Source organism: Macrobrachium nipponense, chromosome 6, assembly GCF_015104395.2.
Source record: "Macrobrachium nipponense isolate FS-2020 chromosome 6, ASM1510439v2, whole genome shotgun sequence".
Taxonomy (NCBI): Eukaryota; Metazoa; Arthropoda; class Malacostraca; order Decapoda; family Palaemonidae; genus Macrobrachium; species Macrobrachium nipponense.
In genome coordinates, this window is record NC_061108.1 from 113,982,968 (window position 1) to 114,004,116 (window position 21,149).

Sequence of the window (21,149 nt, forward strand, 5' to 3'; positions counted from 1 at the left end):
TACGGCCTCCTCCCCCAACAATAACAACAATAACAACATCAACAACAACAACAAAGTAGTTTGTGGGGTTAATCCCCGAGTAAGCATAGACAAGTAAGAACTGATGTCAGTCTCGCAAACATTATAACACATTCAAGTCAGCGCCAACACGTGTAGACGGAGTCGGATTTATCCAGAATGAATCGGAGAGAGTACCAGCGGTCGATACCCAGGGTATACAGTACGGTTCCCAAACACCATTTTTTTTTTTCTTTCTTTCTTTGTGCAATCTCGCTCGCTAAGGCTATAACTTGGCGGTAAACATAAATACATGTTGTGTAAAACACGTTTGGAAAACATTTGCATATCATCAAGTGCCGTTCGGTGTATGACGAGAGTTCGATGTTGCAAAAGGTGATAAATGAATGAATTCATCGCTCGGTCATGAACAAACACATGGAATCATTTGTGTGACGCAAGACATGATAACGACATATAATGAAACAGGGCATAATACCGGCAGCTGTGAGGTACCTAAGAATAAAGAAAATGTCTGAATAAGCACAGACGTACCGGGATGTGCTTACATCTCACCTGTGATGTACTTATTCATTAAATAAATGAAATTACGCATTAGTCAATTAAGAAACCAGAGTAAACTTACCAATACAATTTTTTCCGACTGGATTTCTTAGTTGAAATTGACAGTCTCCTGTACAACAGTCACAAACTTTGCATTACTCTTTAAATCTAATGGCTGTTCTTGAATTTAAACGGTTTATTTTAACACCAAGAAGTTTAAACTGGAAGTATCAAGCATTCTAGCTCGCAAGAATAACATGTTACAATATCCAGAAACTCCCTGAAAGCAGGCCGTCAGTTGCCATGCCGTAAGTGACGGAGATCTTTCAAATATTCAAATGGCTTTTTGTGCATCACTCGCATTGTGCATATAAAACGGAGGGTCTCGTTGGTCGGACATGTTAAGTTATATAAATTTGAAGCTTTCTGTGTGTTTGATATTTGAACCTACAATCTGAATATGTATATATATATATATATATATATATATATATATCTATATGTGTGTGTGTGTGTGTGTGTGTTATAATATATATATATATATATTATATATATAATATATATGTGTGTGTGTGTGTGTGTGTATAATATATATATATATATATATATATATATAAATAATCTATATGTGTGTGTGTGTGTGTGTGTATATATATATATATATATATATATATATATATATAAAGATGGATAGATAGATAGGTTTATGGGATATTGTTTGTTTATTTGTTACTTCCTGTGAGAAGCATTGCGGATCAATAAGAATTGTCGGTGTTATTTCACTCATTCGTACATATCTCTACGTAGTCTGGTATGCTGCCACCAGGGTGGCGCTGCAGATTGTTACAAGGTGCAACCGTCTTCCAACACCCGGGAACCGCCGAAATTGAGTACTTAGAGTTTCGTGTGATTTCTTTTTCGTTCGCTTAATGGTACATTAAGCGGCTTATAATTGCAGAAACCGGCACATAAAATCTTCAAGGGAGATGTGGAATAACATTTCTCTGGTAAGCGAAGCATGCTGAAGTAGGTAGGCCGTAGGATACTGTTTGTGACCAGTTCTAGAAATGCAAAGGCAGCGTTAATGTTGTTTAACCATATGAATTTTATCATCAGTAGTTTCTTAACGAAGTTCCCGAATGCCGCAAATCCTTGTTTAATTTATGTTTTCGTCAAACGACATGTCTCACAAATCGGTGACAGCAAGAAAATAATTTAGTAGCCTAGGCTGCATATTCAATGCAGTAGTACTACCAGTCCTGATGTATGGCTCGTCCACCTGGGCACTGACCAGAACAGAGGAGAAAAGTTTGGATGCTTTTGAGATGAAGCTGCTGAGAAGGATACTTGGCATTAAATGGGATGATTATGTTAGAAATGAAGACATCAGGGTGAGATTGAGGCAAAGGCCAGTCAGTACCAGGTTGAAGAGGGGAAGGCTGAAATGGTTTGGACATGTTGAGAGGATGGATGGGAATAGAGACCCCCAGGAGACCACTGAGAGCAGTACAAATAGGAAGAAGACCGCTGGGTAGACCAAGAACGAGGTGGTTAGACATAATTGTCAGGGATCTTGAGGATGAAATCCAGGGTTGTGTTTACACTTTACCAGGGCCAGTTGCTCCCTACTTTGTTTGTTGTTGTTTTGGTATCGCGACACCCAAATCCATCCGCCACGGTAAGTAGCCTTACTGTAACCCCTGTGGTTAGCGCGCGCAGCGCAACATTACCTCTTGCCAGAACATGCCGTGCCTGCCAAGAATCTTTAAATTTGCGGATAAGGCGCGAAGCGCCGTTCCGCCACGGCCTTACTGACAGCACACATAAATCGATTGTCGCGGATATGTAGTAGCTCCCTACTTTGTTTGTTGTTGTTTTGGTATCGCCGCCATATTGGTTTTGGTGTTCTTCCGCCGATTTCGGTCGGCGGTCGAGTGGGCCCGCTAATCTGTAAGTGCTCCGAAATCCAAAACTTAGAGGAAGCAAGGGAAATGGCTCGGGATAGAGACAGATGGAGAGGAACTGTATCAGCCTTATGCCACTGGCCAGTGGCGGGAAGATAAAGTAAAGTAAGTAAGCCTAGGCTACGCCTAAAGCCCTCAAACTATTCTTTGGTAAGATGCTATATCATTTAAACTTTATTCTACTTATACTACCTAATAACGAATGTATAAGAAATAATTTCTGTATGTAAAAGATTATCGGTAAATCATTTTATACAGGGGAAAAAAGGAAAAATAGCCTTAAAGAGATGGTAACAATGGCGAAAGAATCTTGATCAAGCAAACGCGAGGCCAATGCTTGATAATTTGTCGGGAATTTTTATTGCTTTGTCCTTTTCTAAGTACAGTTTTATTCAGTATAAGTCTAAATTACTTCCTTGTGGCATTCATTATTTATCAATTCTCTCTACGTATTGTTTCAAAGACAAAAATGGCTTCGGTACCCTTTTCTGGCGTCGCACTTCGGTTTGTTGACAAGACGCTTTCCAAAATTTGAGTAAATAGTATATGAGGGCCTCAGAACCACAGAGTTGTAAACGCCACCCCCACCAATATTGAGTTAGTCATACCAGTAGATTTGGCAACGTTTCCTCTGTCCATTTGTTGCATTTCTATGCTATTCAGGAGTTTCAAAAAGGTCGAAATCCCTACTTGAGCAGTAGGAATTATCGATTTTGTCTACATGAATAACGTAGTGTTGCGCGGAGGTTGCAAGAGCTCAGTTAGAACCACAAGGAAGCACGTTCGCAGCTCAAGACTGAGCCAATGAGAGCGCGCGTCAGTAAGCGGGTAGTTAGTTCTAAGCCAATCAGCATTTTTCCCCGTAAGGCGCCCATAAGTGTCGGCCAATCACCACACAGTTTACAATCTAGTGATTTTCGCGGTGGAATTCGGTTGTCCACGGTGTTGTGGTTGGGTTGTTTTTATTATTATCCCTTATGTAGCGCCATTATGTTTTCCTCTGATAGTGAAAGTGATCACAATGATGTCGTGCAACAGCCAAGAGGAAGAAAAAGGCCAAGGAATGAAACGCCATGGAAGAAAAACAGTGTTAAGTTATTGCATGACGCCGGCCAAGAATATGTTTCTCGGCGTACATGCAAACTTGTACCTGCACGTACGTAGGTTGCTTTAGCAGGCTTGGTAGGCCTATAGTGGAGGCTTTATTCAATGGGTTTTAAGGTTTGGGAGATTATGATAAGCAAACTGCATACATTCAGTCGTTGGTTACGACCAACCCAATGAAAAAACGTCGTGTTACGATTGGAGAGAAGCCCCCACGTAAAGAGAAAACGTATGCTTATTGTGTTAGGTATGATAATGTTACGCATAAAGTTCGTAAGCAAGGCTTTCTTTCTATTTTTGTCACTAGTGATAAGCGAGTGATTACCGCATTGCAAAAGAAAACAATAGTAGGTACACCGATCTATTGCTGTTATAACACGAATATAATGACACTTTTACACATTTAATTATGGTTTAAGTTCTGGTTATGAACAAAATATACACAAATGTGAGTGGTTAGGCGTACATTTTGATTGCTAGCGCACAAGCGCACCCCACAATTTTTTTTTAATTATCAAAAAAGGTTTAAAAAGGGTAGGGCTTTCATATGAAACTTAGTTTAAATCAATATCTTTCTTAGAAGCAGAGTAATGAATGCTAGACTTTGAGAGCAATTTACTCATTTTTTTAAAAAGTGGCGTTTACCACCTTGTGGTTCAGAGGCCCTCATATCGATTAGAATGTAATAGAATACATAATAATGGTTTTGGTCTCTTCATTGTTTTGTTAAATATCTAATGTATTTATATACACTTTGGTGGATATTTTTTCACAAATGGTGATAGTTTTGTTTTATCTTCAGAAAGTTTGATTTTTCTCGCTTACTCGCACTTACCGAATGGTTACATACCACTTTCTCTTTCATTCACTCCTAAAAATAGCACTACTACTATGAAGGCAACAGCATTAAACATGACTTAGTTGTGTACATATGACTTTAATTGCTATCGGAAACCTTTACTGTTCCAGAATTTGTTACACTTCTGCTCTCGGGCACACAACAGTAGCAGCTGCAAGAAGATTAAGCCTAGGTCGGGCTCTTACTTTTCAGCAGGCCGTGCCTGTGAATTCAACAACTGTACCTGCGAACACAACCATTCGGCTCAATTTAACCACTGGGCCCGGAATGAAAAGGCATTAATGGGAGAGAAAGTGTTAACAGCAGGTCCCAGACCCAGTAAGTAGGAGGACGTGGGAAGGAAAGGATGAAATTAGTCAAGAGATATAGGATGATGATAAAAAAGGGAAGGATTACAGGGGTCCTTATTGCCTTCTTAGGTCTGTACGTTAAGGTGCCTAAAAAAGGAAACATTAAGGGAGGAGTAGGGGGAAGGAGTCAATTTATGATGGTGATTTGTGAAGGATGCGATGTTTGCTTATACGTCGATGGCTGCATGTCATCTAGGACTAGCTAATATGGTATTCCTTAAGTGAGATCAAGACAAGAGCATTATAACTGATGGATAGGTGATTTAGGTGGTTTTGGACAGTAGACAATTCTGTTTACCTGGGTGGTGGGTAAGAACAGAGAAAACTTGAAAGTGTTTCAGTGTTTTCAGCTATGGGTGTCACCATTTTGGCGCTGGTTAAAGGAACCTCTGTGAAATTCTACCAGAGAGGAAGAGTCTCCGGGCAGTGTAGTAGGTAATACTTGAGTCTAGCGGTTGACTGCCTGTTCGCTGTACTTGCATTCTCGGTTCTCTGGATCAGTTATTTGCCAGGTGTACTGATATCCCAGTCGTAGTCGGCCGATGATCACAGCTAGTGCTCTGGACGTATTTCTGGAAAGAAAGAGACTTTGTAATTTGGTGCTTTCTATATACCATTTGGCGGACCTTGAACCTTGAAGAAAAGTTCGACGGAGTTCACTGTGTTTCATTCTGGCAGTACCTGGAAATGTTTTTTAATTTGATTGAGGGACTGAATAATGGTGATACTAATAGTGTCACATTGGAGAGTGCTTTTTGCAAGTTGATCAGCTTCCTTGTTTCCTTGGATGCCTACGTGACTGGAGATGATTCAATTTAGAGTGATTTGCCTTCCATTGCTTTGATGAGCAAAGTCAGCAGTTATACTGGTGAGTATGTGTAAATTTTTCAGTGAATGACTGATTCTTTATAGAAGTATTACGCTCTTTGAATCTGTGTGAAAGGTAGTGAAGAATAATGCAGCAGCTGCAGCTGGTACATAACGATCAACAGAGTCGTCTGTGTAGTAGATAATGGGAGCATTTGTGTTGTTTATGGCTATTTGTGCTGCTTGTCTGAGTTGATAAGGTGTGCCGAGAGCTTTATTTATTGGGAGCAGTGTGAAGTTTGAAGTTGATGGGGAGCGGGACCCAAGGAGGTGGTTCATTGTAATTATTGTTGTAACTTTCTTTCTTGGTTGCAGCAGCTTCGTTTTGCATATATGTTCTTTTAGGATCATGAACAGATTTCCCCATATGGTTTTTGGGAGGGTTTATTTCTTCATGGAAATTGAGAATTCTTGCTATTGTATCACCTTTTACTTAGCAATCAAAGCTGTTTCAGTTGTAAACATCAGACGTTCTACATTCATTCTTAGCAACTTATATTTTTTCCTAATTGCTTTCGGTTTACTCTTAATCGTACACCATTCTCTATTAGCTGTTGCCCCTTGTTGTACTCTTATTCCTGATTGCACAAGACTGCCAAGGCTTGCTGCAAATGTTTCAGTAATGGCTGGTATTTACTCCATTCATATGCATTGTTAAACATTCACAACAGTTTCTGCCTTAGTCCTCAACATTAACATACGTATAATTAAGATGAGTTACGAGTAATTGTAAGTGTTATTTTAGCTATGACTCCAACTATCTTTGCCTTTAAGTAATCTCGAGCATAATCGGTTTGGAAGATATCAAGCGCGAAATATTTAGTATCTTGGTCATACAGTAAGGCCAGTCAAATGATCGTTTATCAATAACGGCTATTTTAAAGATGAATAAAACTTCTTCAAGGTATCGAATCAGCGAAAGTCGTGTGTTAATTTTTTCATCGAAAATTACATGATAGAGACATGACTACCGAAAAATGTGTGAAAAAAAAATTATGGCATTCATATATATTGTATATGCAATGGATTATGAAGCAGCTTAAAAAGCTTGAAGTCAAGACTTGAAAGTGAGATTCACCTTAAGATTATCTAAAGAGTCTTTGACAAACATAAACACGAACAAAGCTCATCTTCACCGCTGCAGTCATTGACCAAAGACCGAATACATCAGAAACCAATTGGCAAAAGTCCAGAATTTTCGATGACCATATGTTGCGGCACGTCGAGAGACCTTTTTTTTTTCTTTTTTTTTAACGAAAATGCGTTCTATTTTCCTGCACTCGTCGTGATATGTCTTTAAATCAAGCACATTTGCTAGTTTCGTTTAGGTCACGTTGTTGTCGCACGAGACATGATGAGACGATCAGCGTTACAAGACAAGACAAGAGTTTTATCAAGAGAAGAGGTCGATTTAATGGAAAGCCTTTCCCAGCCAACAGTTCAAGATTCGTCCTTGACTCACGTCTCTCTGATCGACTTACACAGCAAGTCTACACCAGAACTTGCACCTTGCGTGAGTCATGTGATGGAGACCTGTTTCGAACACTTCCTTCAACTTTTGAAACGATAAGATGGCCTGACCTCCTGTATGAATAATCAATAACTTCGTCGAAATTTGAAGGGTCGTCGAGGATAACTCTGTGATAGCCAGGTGTTGGCTCCAAAGTCCCAAGTCCCATGTTGAAATCGCTGAAGCAAATCGGTCGACTCTTAGGTACATATGTGTTCAAGGCAATACGTTTACGAAATGTTCTTTTTTTAAAAAACTTTTCTTTTGACAGTATATATATATATATATATATATATATATATATATATATATATATATGTGTGTGTGTGTGTGTGTGTGTTTGTGTGTTTATATATATATATATATATATATATATTATATTGATATATATAACCAGTTTATATATACATAAAGCTGTTTCCCCTAACAGGAGATGGCTACAAAGAAGAAACAACACAACGATAACTACCCTTTCACACTTAGTTGCTCCATCGAGGATGCACTCCATGTGCAGAAAATATCCACACCATTAGCCGGCTCTCGCTCCTATACAGAAAGTTCATCAGCTGTGGGTTTAGCCAACATATACTACGATGTCTTTTCCAATCACTAGCACATTCTTCTCATGTCTTTCTCCGTCTAATTTGTGAATACTCTCATCCAACCATCATCGGTTATTTATACTTCCAAGTGCTTATATTAATCAAATGGCTCCATTCTTCTGCCATTAGTATCAACTTTCATTACTCCATCTTCTTGGACTCAACTTATCATTACATATATCCATAATCTTGCACGTATTTTCTCTCACCTTTCCCCTCTAATTCTATCGTCCTTCCTCAATATCCCCCGACAGCGCGATATCATTCGCAAACATAAAGCGCTCCATTCATGACACATTTCTGTTCCATAACTATGCACTTACGTCATTCCTCCAACTTCTCGCATAACTCCATTCATATTCATTCACACTCCCGAACGCACGCACTTGCGTGCGCACATTATACATATACAAATGTACACCCTTTAATTTTTCATAACATATCTCAATCACATTGCAGTTTTGGGTAATATGTATATACGTATATTATATAATATATAGATATATATATATAGTATATATATATATATATATATATATATATATATATATATATATATATATATATATAATATAATATATATATATATATATATATATATATATATATATGTGTGTGTGTAGAAAAGCAACCGGCTTCAAGCAGTTTCTATATTTGAACTTCGTTCTCGATCTATGAAACGTGTATCACGAACTTTACTACGGGAACAATTTTTTCTTCTTAAGCTCTTCATAGCATACTGCCAAACAAACGGACGGATATTGAAGTGGATATCGTGCAAACGCTTGGTTTCGAACATTTTGGGTTCAATCAGTCTTTTCACTATTTTCATACCCTTTTCTTGGGCATTAGAATTGGAATAGCTGTTAGTCTTGTGTTAATTATGTTGCAGTATATTCTTACCGGAACTAGGTAACTGCAATTCGTTCCTAGTTTGACGAACTGGCGTAAACCATTTTTTTCCAATGCTGAGAAAATGGGCTTCAAAGATTTGGATATTATCCAGAGCTTCTACTTGGTTCAACTTTGGAGGAAATCTGGTTTGAAAATGTAATAACACGGACAGCTGAAATTTTGATATGTTATAGAATATCCAAAACTTAGGCAATTTGATGGGAAAACGCAAATACTTAGAGAAAATGGGATACGCCAGTTTGTCGAAACTGGGACGAATCAAGGGAGTGACTTGACATAGAAGATCAATTGATTAATCATACCATTAGACTGTTTCTTCAAAATATTTGACGAAATATCAACATTTCGTAATTAGCTAAGCTAACTGAACTGGGCTGTTTTGTCAATTGCTGTGGCTGTCCAGTATTACAAATAATTACTATAATTACGTTTTTATCTTCATCATCACAGAATTTACGAAATATAATTAGTCTGCCAAAAGGTTTTCCATCTTTAATACCTATTAGCAGTAATTCCATGTCTATATTTTCTTCAAAACAGTTAATGTATTTCCTATCTTCATGTTGACAGTTTCAAAGATTTTCACTCGTTTTTTAAACATCTTGCAATCGTAGTAATTCGTTCGTCTTCGTCGATAGGTAGTTAGATAACCAAGAGAGTGGGGCGACCGGAAAGGATTTTACGTTTGACGCGGTATTACTTATTATGCTTTGTTCAGATCTCTAATAATTTCAACGCCTGCTTGGCTGATGTCCAACCAAGATTCATTTCTGTATCAACAATCCACGTGCTTTAGTCTTCCTGTCTGTCAAGTTACAATTTATGGAACTGGTGATATTCAACGCTTAGTTAGCTCGAAGAATGTAAGGAACCGGATACACACGCTCTCTCTCTCTCTCTCTCTCTCTCTCTCTCTCTCTCTCTCTCTCCCTCTCTCCCTCTCTCTCTCTCTCTCTCCGTCACATACACATACACATGTATGTATATATATATATATATATATATATATATATATATTATATATGTGTGTGTGTGTGTGTGTTGTGGTGTGTGTGTCATAGGCGTGTATGTGCGTGCGATATTTTCTTCACGTCAAAGAAAAACTGATAGTCTTTAACAAGAGTACTAATCTTTTTAGATATCGAACTCCCATTAAGTGAACTACTTGAGAATGAGCGAGTCAACAGCATTCGCTCCTGACCATGACACCAGAGCCCCCATCTTTAAAAAACCACAAATCTCAGCGAACTTTTACTGTCTCATATCGATTAGAAGAAGAAGGTGAAGAAAGAAAGTTGGATTCTCCATAATTCTATTATTGGCGCTTGAGCTTTTTTTTTTTTTTTTTTTCCCGGTGCGTTATCTGCTCGTCTCATGTTGTTGATTTGTAAGTGCTTATGAACTGTTGTTGTTAACTTTCGCCTTTTTGTGTGTGTGTGTGTGTTTGCTAAGTCCAAGGCCACTATACAGTACAGCGAAGAAGTGGCTAATGCGTATGTCGGGCGATGAGGCGTATTTTATTAACCAGACGGATCCTTTGGTGTTAAACCAGTTTTAGTTTAGGTTTTACGACATCAGTTGCCCCCTCAGCATCAGGCCAGTTCTTTTGTACCATGTATACATGTTGCAGTTTTTCCAGACTCAATGTAACAGCTCTAAGAAAACTTCTAGATAAGAAAATAAATGGCTAGAGAATTTTCATTTCTCATGCCCGTTTTAACTCAGTATCACATCGATATCACGTGATGGAATGTTTATGTTCTTCGACGAGCGCTGTCGTCCCAACTTCACGATACAAATAGCAATGCCCTTTATCAAAGAGGAAGTCATTCAGACTCCCGTTGTCATTCTTACTTGTGATTTTATGAGACGGTTTTATCACCTAACTGTGGTACTCTTGTTTTAGAATCTTGACTCGTTTTTCTGTTCGGTTTGCATAATTCACAGACGTCGATTTGGGAGTTTCTGTGACGTTTAATGAAAAAAATAATGATCTTGGAAATTTAACTGATAAAAGTAACTTCCAACACCGATGGGAAAAGTGACAACGAATCCTTAAAAAACAACTTTCTGATATTAAGGGAAATTGGAACGGAAAACGGAGGAAAGACATGGGAGCAGAATGCTCCAGATAATGAAGGAAGGGTCTCGACAAAGACGTCACAAACCAGCGACAGGAAACAGCAAATAAATTAACCAATGTAAAAATATCAATCATAATATGGTAGGGAGGCATGAGAATGAATGAGTGATCACAGATAATCTAACATGACGTTATGGAAATATTTGATGCTCAGGAACATGGAGAGTAAAATTTCAATTAAATCCAAGACTGACTGAAATCAAGGGTGGGGGGAGGGGGGGCGGGCGAAAGAGAGAGAGAGAGAGAGAGGACAAAGTTCAAGGGAGAGGTGACAAAGTTGTGCTGACGAAGCTTTAGCGAGAGAATCGTGAAGCAGCTTTGCAACTGGAGGGCATTCCAGGTAAAGAATTTCTGCCTACTCTGCAATCAGACAAGAAATAATTGGAACAGCGATGTGCCTGACTTTTGTCTGTGGTCACATCCTTCAAGGAGAAACATCTACATTTAGTTCTTCGCTATCACCCTTTCTTTCTTTCCACACACACACACACACACACACACACACATAATATATATATATATATATATATATATATATATATATATATATATATATATATATGCATGTATGTACATACACACACACATATAAATAGATATATATATAGATATATATATATATATATATATATATATATATATATATATATATTGTACATGTTTTTCCTTGAAGGATGTGACCACTGACAAAAGCCAGACAATTATTACTTAATAATCTTGGGAAAATGTATGGCAGAACACTGTTGGTTTGGAGAAAGTTGAAGTTTCTAGACTAAGTTGATGCAAGAAAAAAAATATATATATATTTCTACAGTGGCAATACTCAATTTTCTTTGTTAGCTCTAACAGAACTTTCGGACATCAATCTGAAATGCTTTTGTTGTGCTTTGGTACACACATACTTACATATAGATATATATATATATATATATATATATATATATATATATATATACATACATATATATATATATATATATATATATATATATATATGCATCTAGTTTATTATGTTACCACCAAAGCAAAACAAAATAATTTCAAATTGATGTTATCGTTAACAGTTTCGACAATAATCTTGATACCTTCAAGGAAGTAACTACACTGACACTTACAATTAGAAAATCGAAAGTTCTATTTGAGCCAACAAAATAAAATTAAGTGTAGCACTGTAGAAATATATTATATATATGTATATATATATATATATATATATATTTATATATCTATTTACACACACACATATATATATATATATAATATATATTTACATATGTATATATATATATTATATATATGTGTGTGTGTGTGTGTTTTATGGCATCTACTTACTCTTGAAAGTTCAACCTCTTCTAAACCAACATCGTTCTACCACACATCTTCCCGAGATTACTAAGTATTGCTATTTGTAAATGGCCTTAATGTTGCTCCCATCACTTTTGCCATTATACAGTAGAACAATCATTTATCTCACCATTCCATTTTGCCAGAAGCTTTCCATCAGCCACGCTCATACCTTATTAATTCTGGTCAGGAACTTAATGACACAATCACCAGTTATGCAGCATCATACTTGTCATCCTATGATGACGTATTTTCACATTCTTCAACCTGTTCATTACCCTCCACACGTGCTCATCGGTCACTTCACGAGCATTGGCAACTTGACACAAATCCATTCCGCCCTTTTTTGCTTCATTCGTCCCGTCCTCTGTTCTATCTTCCATAATCAACGCCTCTCAAAATATTCCCTCCGTTGACATAAGACTTCATTTATTTTAGATAGCTTCTTTCCACTTGCATCTTGTATCTTGAGATCCATTCATTCGTTACACTCCCTAAACTTCTTGGTCGCCAATTCCCTCTGTTTTTATCACTTATTACATGGTCTCCTTTAATCTTTCACTTTTCTTCTTGACTACTTTATCGGTCCACATGTACGCCTGTATACGATATTCCCTTCTATCTCGCAACGGTGCCTGAAGTCATTTCATTCCTTTCCCAAACCTCTTATTCCCTCATGGAACAGAGACTTTTCTTCTGGTGGTGGCTGAGGTAGGCGCTCTTCAATTGATTTTTAGTTTACTCTTTAGTTTGGCAAAGCATGGTCTGTCACATTATTTATTTTAAATCAGTGTGATATTTGCCTTTTTCCCACCCAGGATGCTGACATAACAAGTGAACATATTTTCTAAATTTCATCTCAGCCATCATGTATTACACGTCTAGTTTCTGATTCAGTTTTGTATCAGTAGTAGAGAAGACTTCTTAGACGTACTGCACACTCACTCAATTATTATTAACTGCAGAGTAAAAAAAAAAAGAAAAAAAAGAGGAAGAGAAAGAGAGGAGAAATTTGGGTTACGAAAGGAAACTGATTGTGTAGGAGCATTTTTAGGAAAATAGTTATCCCTAACTAAGATGTGAAGTTGTGAGTGCCACTATAATTTTGCTGCTTTCCTTTAAAAAGTTTAGCCTGTTAGAATATCTGAAAAAATAAAATAAACCTTTGACGGATAATTGCTATTAAGTACTGCAGTTCAATTTGTATGATAAAGTCGATAACAGTGTCTCTTTATAAATGGCATTAAGAAACTATTGGGTAAAAATAAAGACGGAAGCGTGGTCTGTTTTGAAAAATAATTAGCAGTTGTATTCATACCAACTTCCTGTAAAATATCAGAAAGGTGACTATATTCCACAATGTTTCATTTTAGATCGTAATCAGCTCTCATTCTAACACACATACACACACACACATAGATACACACACTAAAAGAAAACCCGTAACAAATAAAGTACAAAATGTAACAAAAAGAACAGGACATGAGAAATAACGTTAAGTGGGAAAAGAACACAAAAGAGATTTCTTTGTGCGTTATTTTATAATTCATGGGAAAGATTAACGCCAGACTAAACAGGATTCAAGACTGAGATTCCGAATACAGCAGTTTTCCTCTACCTGATGCAAGGGTTCGAACGCGAATATTTCGCTTGCGTCTCATTGTGTGGGCAGTGACAGGGATGGCTGAATCCGAATTAAACTGGAAAGGGAAGGAAATGGATCACTTGCTGACTGCTGGTGGTTCTGTAGGCCAACAGTATTATTATGAAAAGAACCTTTGTGCAAGCGTGCCTATATGCGCAGACACAGACCCAGTTTTGTGTGCAAAGCTCTCTCTCTCTCTCTCTCTCTCTCTCTCTCTCTCTCTCTCTCTCTGAAAAGAAATCATTCTACAAAATATGTTTATATTTTCAATAAGCATAGTTATGAAGTTAACATAGGTAGTCATGTAATCAGTTTCTCTCTCTCTCTCTCTCTCTCTCTCTCTCTCTCTCTCTCTCTCTCTCTCTTCTCTATGTTTATATTTTCTCACTTCTCATCATGAAATTACAAATATGTATATCAATTACAGCTCTATGAATAAAACGTCGTCTCGTATTTCTCTCTCTCTCTCTCTCTATCTCTCTCTCTCTCTCTCTCAAAAAAGTAAAAAAGAAAAAATTTTACAAAATAGTTTATATTTTCAATACCATAATTTTTAGTGAAGTTAACGTAGTCATGAAATTATTCTCTCTCTATCTCTCTCTCTCTCTCTCTCTCTCTCTCTCTCTCTCAGTAAAAAGAAAATATTTTACAAAATCAGTTTATATTTTCAATATCCATAATTTTTATGAAGTTAACGTAGTCATGAAATTATTCTCTCTCTCTCTCTCTCTCTCTTCTCTCTCTCTCTGTGTGTGTGTGTGTGTGTGTGTGTGTGTGTGAGTGTGTATGTGTGTGTTAACCTTTAGCGAAATCATAATATTTTCTTCAGTGTGTGTACGCTTCAGCTATGAGGTTCCCTCACTTTTATCTCAAATACTGTACTTAGATCGTCGTAAAAAAAATAGCGATTCTACTCAAACACTTAGATCGTCGTAAAAAAATGAATAAAAGCTTTTCGGAAGCGCTCTCGCGTAGTGAGTCTTACGCCCAGGTAGAAACAAACGTCCACATCCGGCAGACAGCAATACTCTTAAACCCTTCTGGGAAAAACCACCTTTCGAACCCTAAGCCTGAAGATACATTTTTCCATTTCCGGTATTTTCGAGTTGAACTAGGCTAGATTGAACAGTCACATTCCATCGATGTTCTGACGTAGTCTGGATTGGATTTGGTACGCTGTTGCTGATGTTTGTTCGTGGATTTGTTCCTTGCTTGGCTTGAATAGTAAATTAATTAACACTTAGTTCATAAACTATTATGAGCTTAAAATTACCGTTGGATTTAAAAGACAGGATATCAGTATCTCTTTAATTTCACATATACACAAATACATTCATTTACATACACACAAACACGTGTATATATATATTATATATATTATACATTGTCACAGGGCAGACCAGATGTTCGACTTTACTTTGGGAAAATCTGGAGGAACTGACTCTACTTTAAAAATGCCTGTTTGGAAATGACAACTGATTAAGGGTGGCTCTACCACTTGTGAACAGAAAAGTGTAAAAATAAGTACCTGAACCGAATCTCGATAAATTACTTTCAAGGAAGGATTAAAGGTAAACATATTACGTCCACTCACAAAATATATAACTCACTAAGATAATCAGAAGAATAACATTTGCTGGAGCTCTCACTGGCTCCGTGGCACTGTATCACTAATGAATGTTATGTACAATATCAAGAACAAATGTGCCACTGGACTACAAGCAAAAAACACTAAATCTAGTAAGTATACATAGTGCCTGGAATTGGATCGAACTCTTGATAATAATAATACATACACACACAAGCACTGTAAGCAAGGATTGCTTCTACTGAGATCTCAGGGATACTATCCCAAGAATGGCACTGGCAGTAAATGTTGAGTGGCACTGTTGAACTACTAAAGACGGTACACACCCGGGGGCAGGGGGTGTAAGTCTACACAAATCTGCAAAGCAGGTAACGTTGTAAAAAGGAATAGCAACTAGAAAGCTTACGTAACTGGTCAATGCTTAAATGAAAAAGGTGCTAATTGGGTTTAAGAGGTACGGCTTTGTGGGTGGAGATGCAGGAGCAAAACGCTGCGAAAACAATAGTGTGAGAGGCACACACGTGAAGGAATTAATTTTAACGACTTTCAGGAGCTGATCCCTTTCAATGACTCTTGTGAAACTGACTGGGGGCTTAGCATTATGGCGGAAAGGAGGCGATGGTCCCTTAAGTCTGCTAACCCTCAAAATCTTAGGTCGTCATCGGCTTTCCCGTAGGGGGATACTGCCGTCAGTGCACCTCATTCGGTGCAATGCAGGCATTACATAGGGTTCTTTGCAACGTCCTTTCGGCTTCTAGCTGCAACTTCTTTCATTCCTTTTACTTTACCTCGCTTCATATTTTCCTTCTTCTGTCTACTGTCCACCCTCTCCTAACAATTGTTTCATAGTGCAACTGCGAGGTTTTCCTCCTGTAACACCTTTCAAACCTTTTACTGTCAATTTCCGTTTCAGCGCTGAATGGCCTTAGTTGCCCCAGTGCTTGGCATAATGCCCAAAATCTTTATAAATAAAATCAAATGGCTATCGGCTTAAGGCCGGTGTCTTCATTGGATTTGGGACGGCGATGGCTGTGGCGAGGGTATGACATTTAATAAATTAAGTTTGACAGGACACTAAAATGACATTTTCATGTTTTCGCCTTCGGGACGTCGTTAAGGAACAATTGGGACAAAAGATGAGTCAAAATATCTCGCAAGTCACAACAACGTATTTTGCTTCTACTCTATGTTCTTCCAAAATTAATTCCTGGATTTTCCCATGTTTCTTTCAATTTCCATCACGTTAAAAAAAAAAAAATGCAACTAGTGTCAGAAGGACGCTTGTCACAATATATATACATATGTGTGTGCGTGTTTGTGCGCACGTGAGTATGTATATGCACATACTTTATATATATATATATATATATATATATATATATATGTGTGTGTGTGTGTGTGTGTGTGTGCGTGCGTGTTTGTGTGCATCCGTTTCTTATTGGTAACTTCATAATATCCGATAAAACTTGAAAAAAAAAATTCTACTTCATCCCCACTTCTATACTTAAGCTAAAGGGTTGGTTGCCATAATGCGTTTTCTCTAGCTATTTCTATGCAAAGCATCTTCCTCTGAAAAACTCCTCTCCAAATCTTCCCTCACTGCATCACGCCATCTAAATCCTGTGCCTTCCTTTTTACCTTCTACCAACCAACCGATTCCACCAAGCGCCCTTCACTTCACCGCACCTCCTCCGCCCCTTCTCACTCATCCTGACCACACGCCAAACCCCCTCAATCTCGACTCGCGTATCATACCAGTAATCTTCACCATTCCGGTTCCTTTAAGCCTCAGTCGCAGGGTAACCAGTATCTATTGAAACTTGTCAAGTCTGTTTTCTTTGCAGAATCCTCCAGCAACAGATTTACATTAAGTAGCAGTCGTAATAATCATGCTTACCCACCACTACGCTCATGACCAAGCAAAAGCAAGTTACTAATAAAAGAAATGCAAGAGACGACGTCGAATGCTCGACTGTTGTCCTTGAGGAATGTCTATAATTAAAGAGAAGAAGCAGAAGACTAGAGCTGGAAAAGGAGTGGGGGGGATTCGAGATAATACCTTGTGACTGTCACGAATTAAGCATCTGAAATGATATCTGTGCATTACTGGTGTGTCCATGAACTTGTCGTGATAGGTAACCGCATTTTACCTTCTCCTCAAAAGTGTCTTTAATACTTTTGTTGCTCCCGTTTCCCCAAAGATTCGTCCACGGTTACGTCCTACTATGGACTTGGGCTACATTAAAAAGAACAAAAGAAAATATATGAGAGATTGCTTGCGTAATTTCCGGAATACAGTTTTCTCAAGTAACGATAATGTAGACAATAATTTACTTGGATACGCTTTATACAACCATACTCATGATTTAGCTGCTGGGCCGTGGATGAAATCACTGTTCAGAAAACATCCACACGTTAGCGCCTTTGTATGATGCATCTTATCATATCTCTGGAATAAGGACGTTGGGTAAAGGAGCATTAGTGGGAGTTGACCTTTCCAAACCGTGGTGCTGAAAGAATATTGTTCTGTTTAAAGAATTAAATCGAAGAAAAAGGGTTCACTCATGAGCAACGAGTGATATTTACCATTGTTATTATCCGATCTGAGAAATTAAGTGATATTTGCCCACTGAATCGGTGTCTCAACTGGAACGATAATTGACGAAGAAATTACCGGTCTAGAATAACCAAATAATAGGGTACCAGAATGCATAAAACGTAAAAGGTGTAATAAGTACATTTTGCCTGAGGTTAACCGCGCAATGAGTTCCCAGAATGAAGAGCTTCAATGTTTTTTGTATCTGATATGGCCAAGTCTGTTATTAGTCTTGAAGCAATTTTCAAGTTTATTCGTGCTTAACCAAGCACACTGTCTAAACTAGTAGTTATCTAAGCTATACGGTGTACTTAATAATCCATCTCTCTCTCTCTCTCTCTCTCTCTCTCTCTCTCTCTCTCTCTCTCGTAGTTTTGGGCAAGTTATGTAATTACTCCTGATGTAATTATATCGTCTTCGGAATTAAATTGTTCCTCGTTGGACGAATGGGCTACGTGCTCACCTACCGATTAGGTAATCGCGAGTTCGATTCTTCACTCTACCAACGTGGAATCAGAGGAATTTATTTCTGGTGATTAGAAATTCATTTCTCGATATAATGTGGTTCGGACCCCGCAATAAGCTGTAGGTCCTGTTACTAGGTAACCAATTGGTTCCTAGCCACGTAACAATATCTAATCCTTCGGGTCAGCCTTAGGAGAGCTGTTAATCAGCTCAGTGGCCTGGTTAAACTACGATGTACTTAACTTCGAAATGAAACTGCCGTATTAGGCTTTTTTTTTTCTAAAAATGAAATGTAGACCATGTAGGTTTTTTGTTCTTTATGTTCTTACTTTTTCATTTATGTTACAGTTTTATATGTATATATTTGTGTGTACACACACACACACACACACACACATATATATATATATATATATATATATATATATATATATATATGTGTGTGTGTGTGTGTGTGTGTGTGTGTTTGGAAGACAAGATTTATTGATTTATTTATCTCTTTATTTATATTTTAGTAAACAAATGATATTAATTCGATGCTGACCCGACAGTGCCAAATCTACTTGGTATTGAACACTGAAATCTTTCTAATGCCTCATACTTTAGTGCAGTTTACTTTGTGAAAACTTGCCAATAAAGTTTATTACCGTTTGGACTATTCTATAACAATATGTTCTCATTAATAATAACAATGATTTGGTATCTTAAACCCTCGTAGTATCCACCTTGGAGGCAGTAATTAATAGTAATTAATTTATTGCTAACTAGATCTTAGATTTGTATGGTCAAATCGCAAAGTAGACGAGTAACCCTTATTTAACAGCAATCAAAGTCGTTTGCATTATTTCCTGTCATTTGTTACAGAATCTTCTTTTATCGCTGAAATTTTCGTTCTGACTTCGAACTCAGTGTTATGATTATTAGTAACTAGCATTCTTATTCAGCAAGAATTAGGATTTGCAGCTGCTCTTAGGTCACCATATTTTTTTTACTGGCAACGTGTTGAATTGGATGAAGTAAAATAACATGAAATAAACTGATATTCAACTCCATTAAGAAAATCCCGGGAATTACGTTAAATGAAGAGATCATGAAAAGGGGAGAATAGTATGTTATAGCGTCCTGGGTCTCCTGTGGGCACCAGAAAAGTTGGAAAACCCAGACCTGCTTGAATGAAGACTTTGAGACAGGGGCTGGAAATGACTGGAGATTTGTGGACAGAAATCACAGGAAAGCACGAGTTGCAGAATTTCACAGAAGATCTCACAGAGGAAAAACTCTCAGTCACATAAAGTGCATTCTGAATGGCGCAGTGAGTGAGGGAACGTGGCAGAACTCCCGTAAAATCAAAGCATTATTGATCAGTCGATCTCTTTTTGTCATTGACAACACTGTTCGCTGGGCAGTGGCAACACTAGAACCAGTGACTTGGGGTGACTGAGAGTTTTTGTTGTTATCTTTGGCTCTAAGCTTCCTTTTACTTTTATGTTGGCATGAAGCAAGGCGTTGTTTGCACAGTCTTATGTCTACGGAGACAGTAGTGCTCAGCCTACATGCATCATTGTTGGCGTTCGATCATAATTTTCTGCCTGGAGAACAGCAGCAGCCTGGGAACTTCATCTTGCAGGATCTAATATCTTCGTCGGACTACCTTAATCTTGAGCTTAATTGACAGCTACATACAAAGATGTGGGCTTTGTGTTTGTTTTTCTTTAACACAAGACAAGACACAGACAAACAGAAAGAGAAAGAGAGAGAGCACTAAAGACGAACATATTGGGTATAATTCTCGCTTCAGCTGAGGTGATTAAGTTGTAATTGTCCACTGATTGAAGCCCAGACTTATGACTTAGAGAGGGGAGTGGGAGAATTAAATTCGGTTTATATTTATGGATTCCATCAAGATTTTATTTTTCTGATTATGTTGCTGTCTATCAGTTTTTTGACTCCATATTATGTCAGAAATAAATCAGATACTCTAAGACTGCAACAGTGATCTAGCAGAATCTAGTGCAAGAGGCAACGGGAAAAAGTGGAACCCCGAAGCGAGCAGTGTGAACAAGTGAATTAAGCATTCCTTGAAAATGCCCTCATTGGCCTCATTATCCAACTTTTTTTACTTCATAATCCCACTAGCAATTGCTCTTCATTAAGGAAAGCTTACGCATAATGCTCTTCTGACTGCTCTTTATTGCATCCAAGGTCTCTTAATCATGACTTCTATGTTACTTGTCTTTTTTTTTCTCTCACATATGGTACCGTTTATCTGCCTCGTAAATTAGACCAAAGCTCTTTATCTTTCCTGATATTAATTCACTATGTGATTTCGGTCCGCGACAGTTGCTAAGTAACATCTGGGTTGGTTTCAAGGTCAATCTTTATACATATATATATATATATATATATATATATATATATATATATATACATCACATATATGTATAATATATATATATATATATATATATATATATTATATATATATATATATGTGTGTGTGTGTGTGTGTGTGTGTGTATTTATATTTATACAAATGTAAGTATACATATTCACACGTACACACACAGATATATATATATATATATATATATATATATATATATATATATATATATATATATATATATATATATATA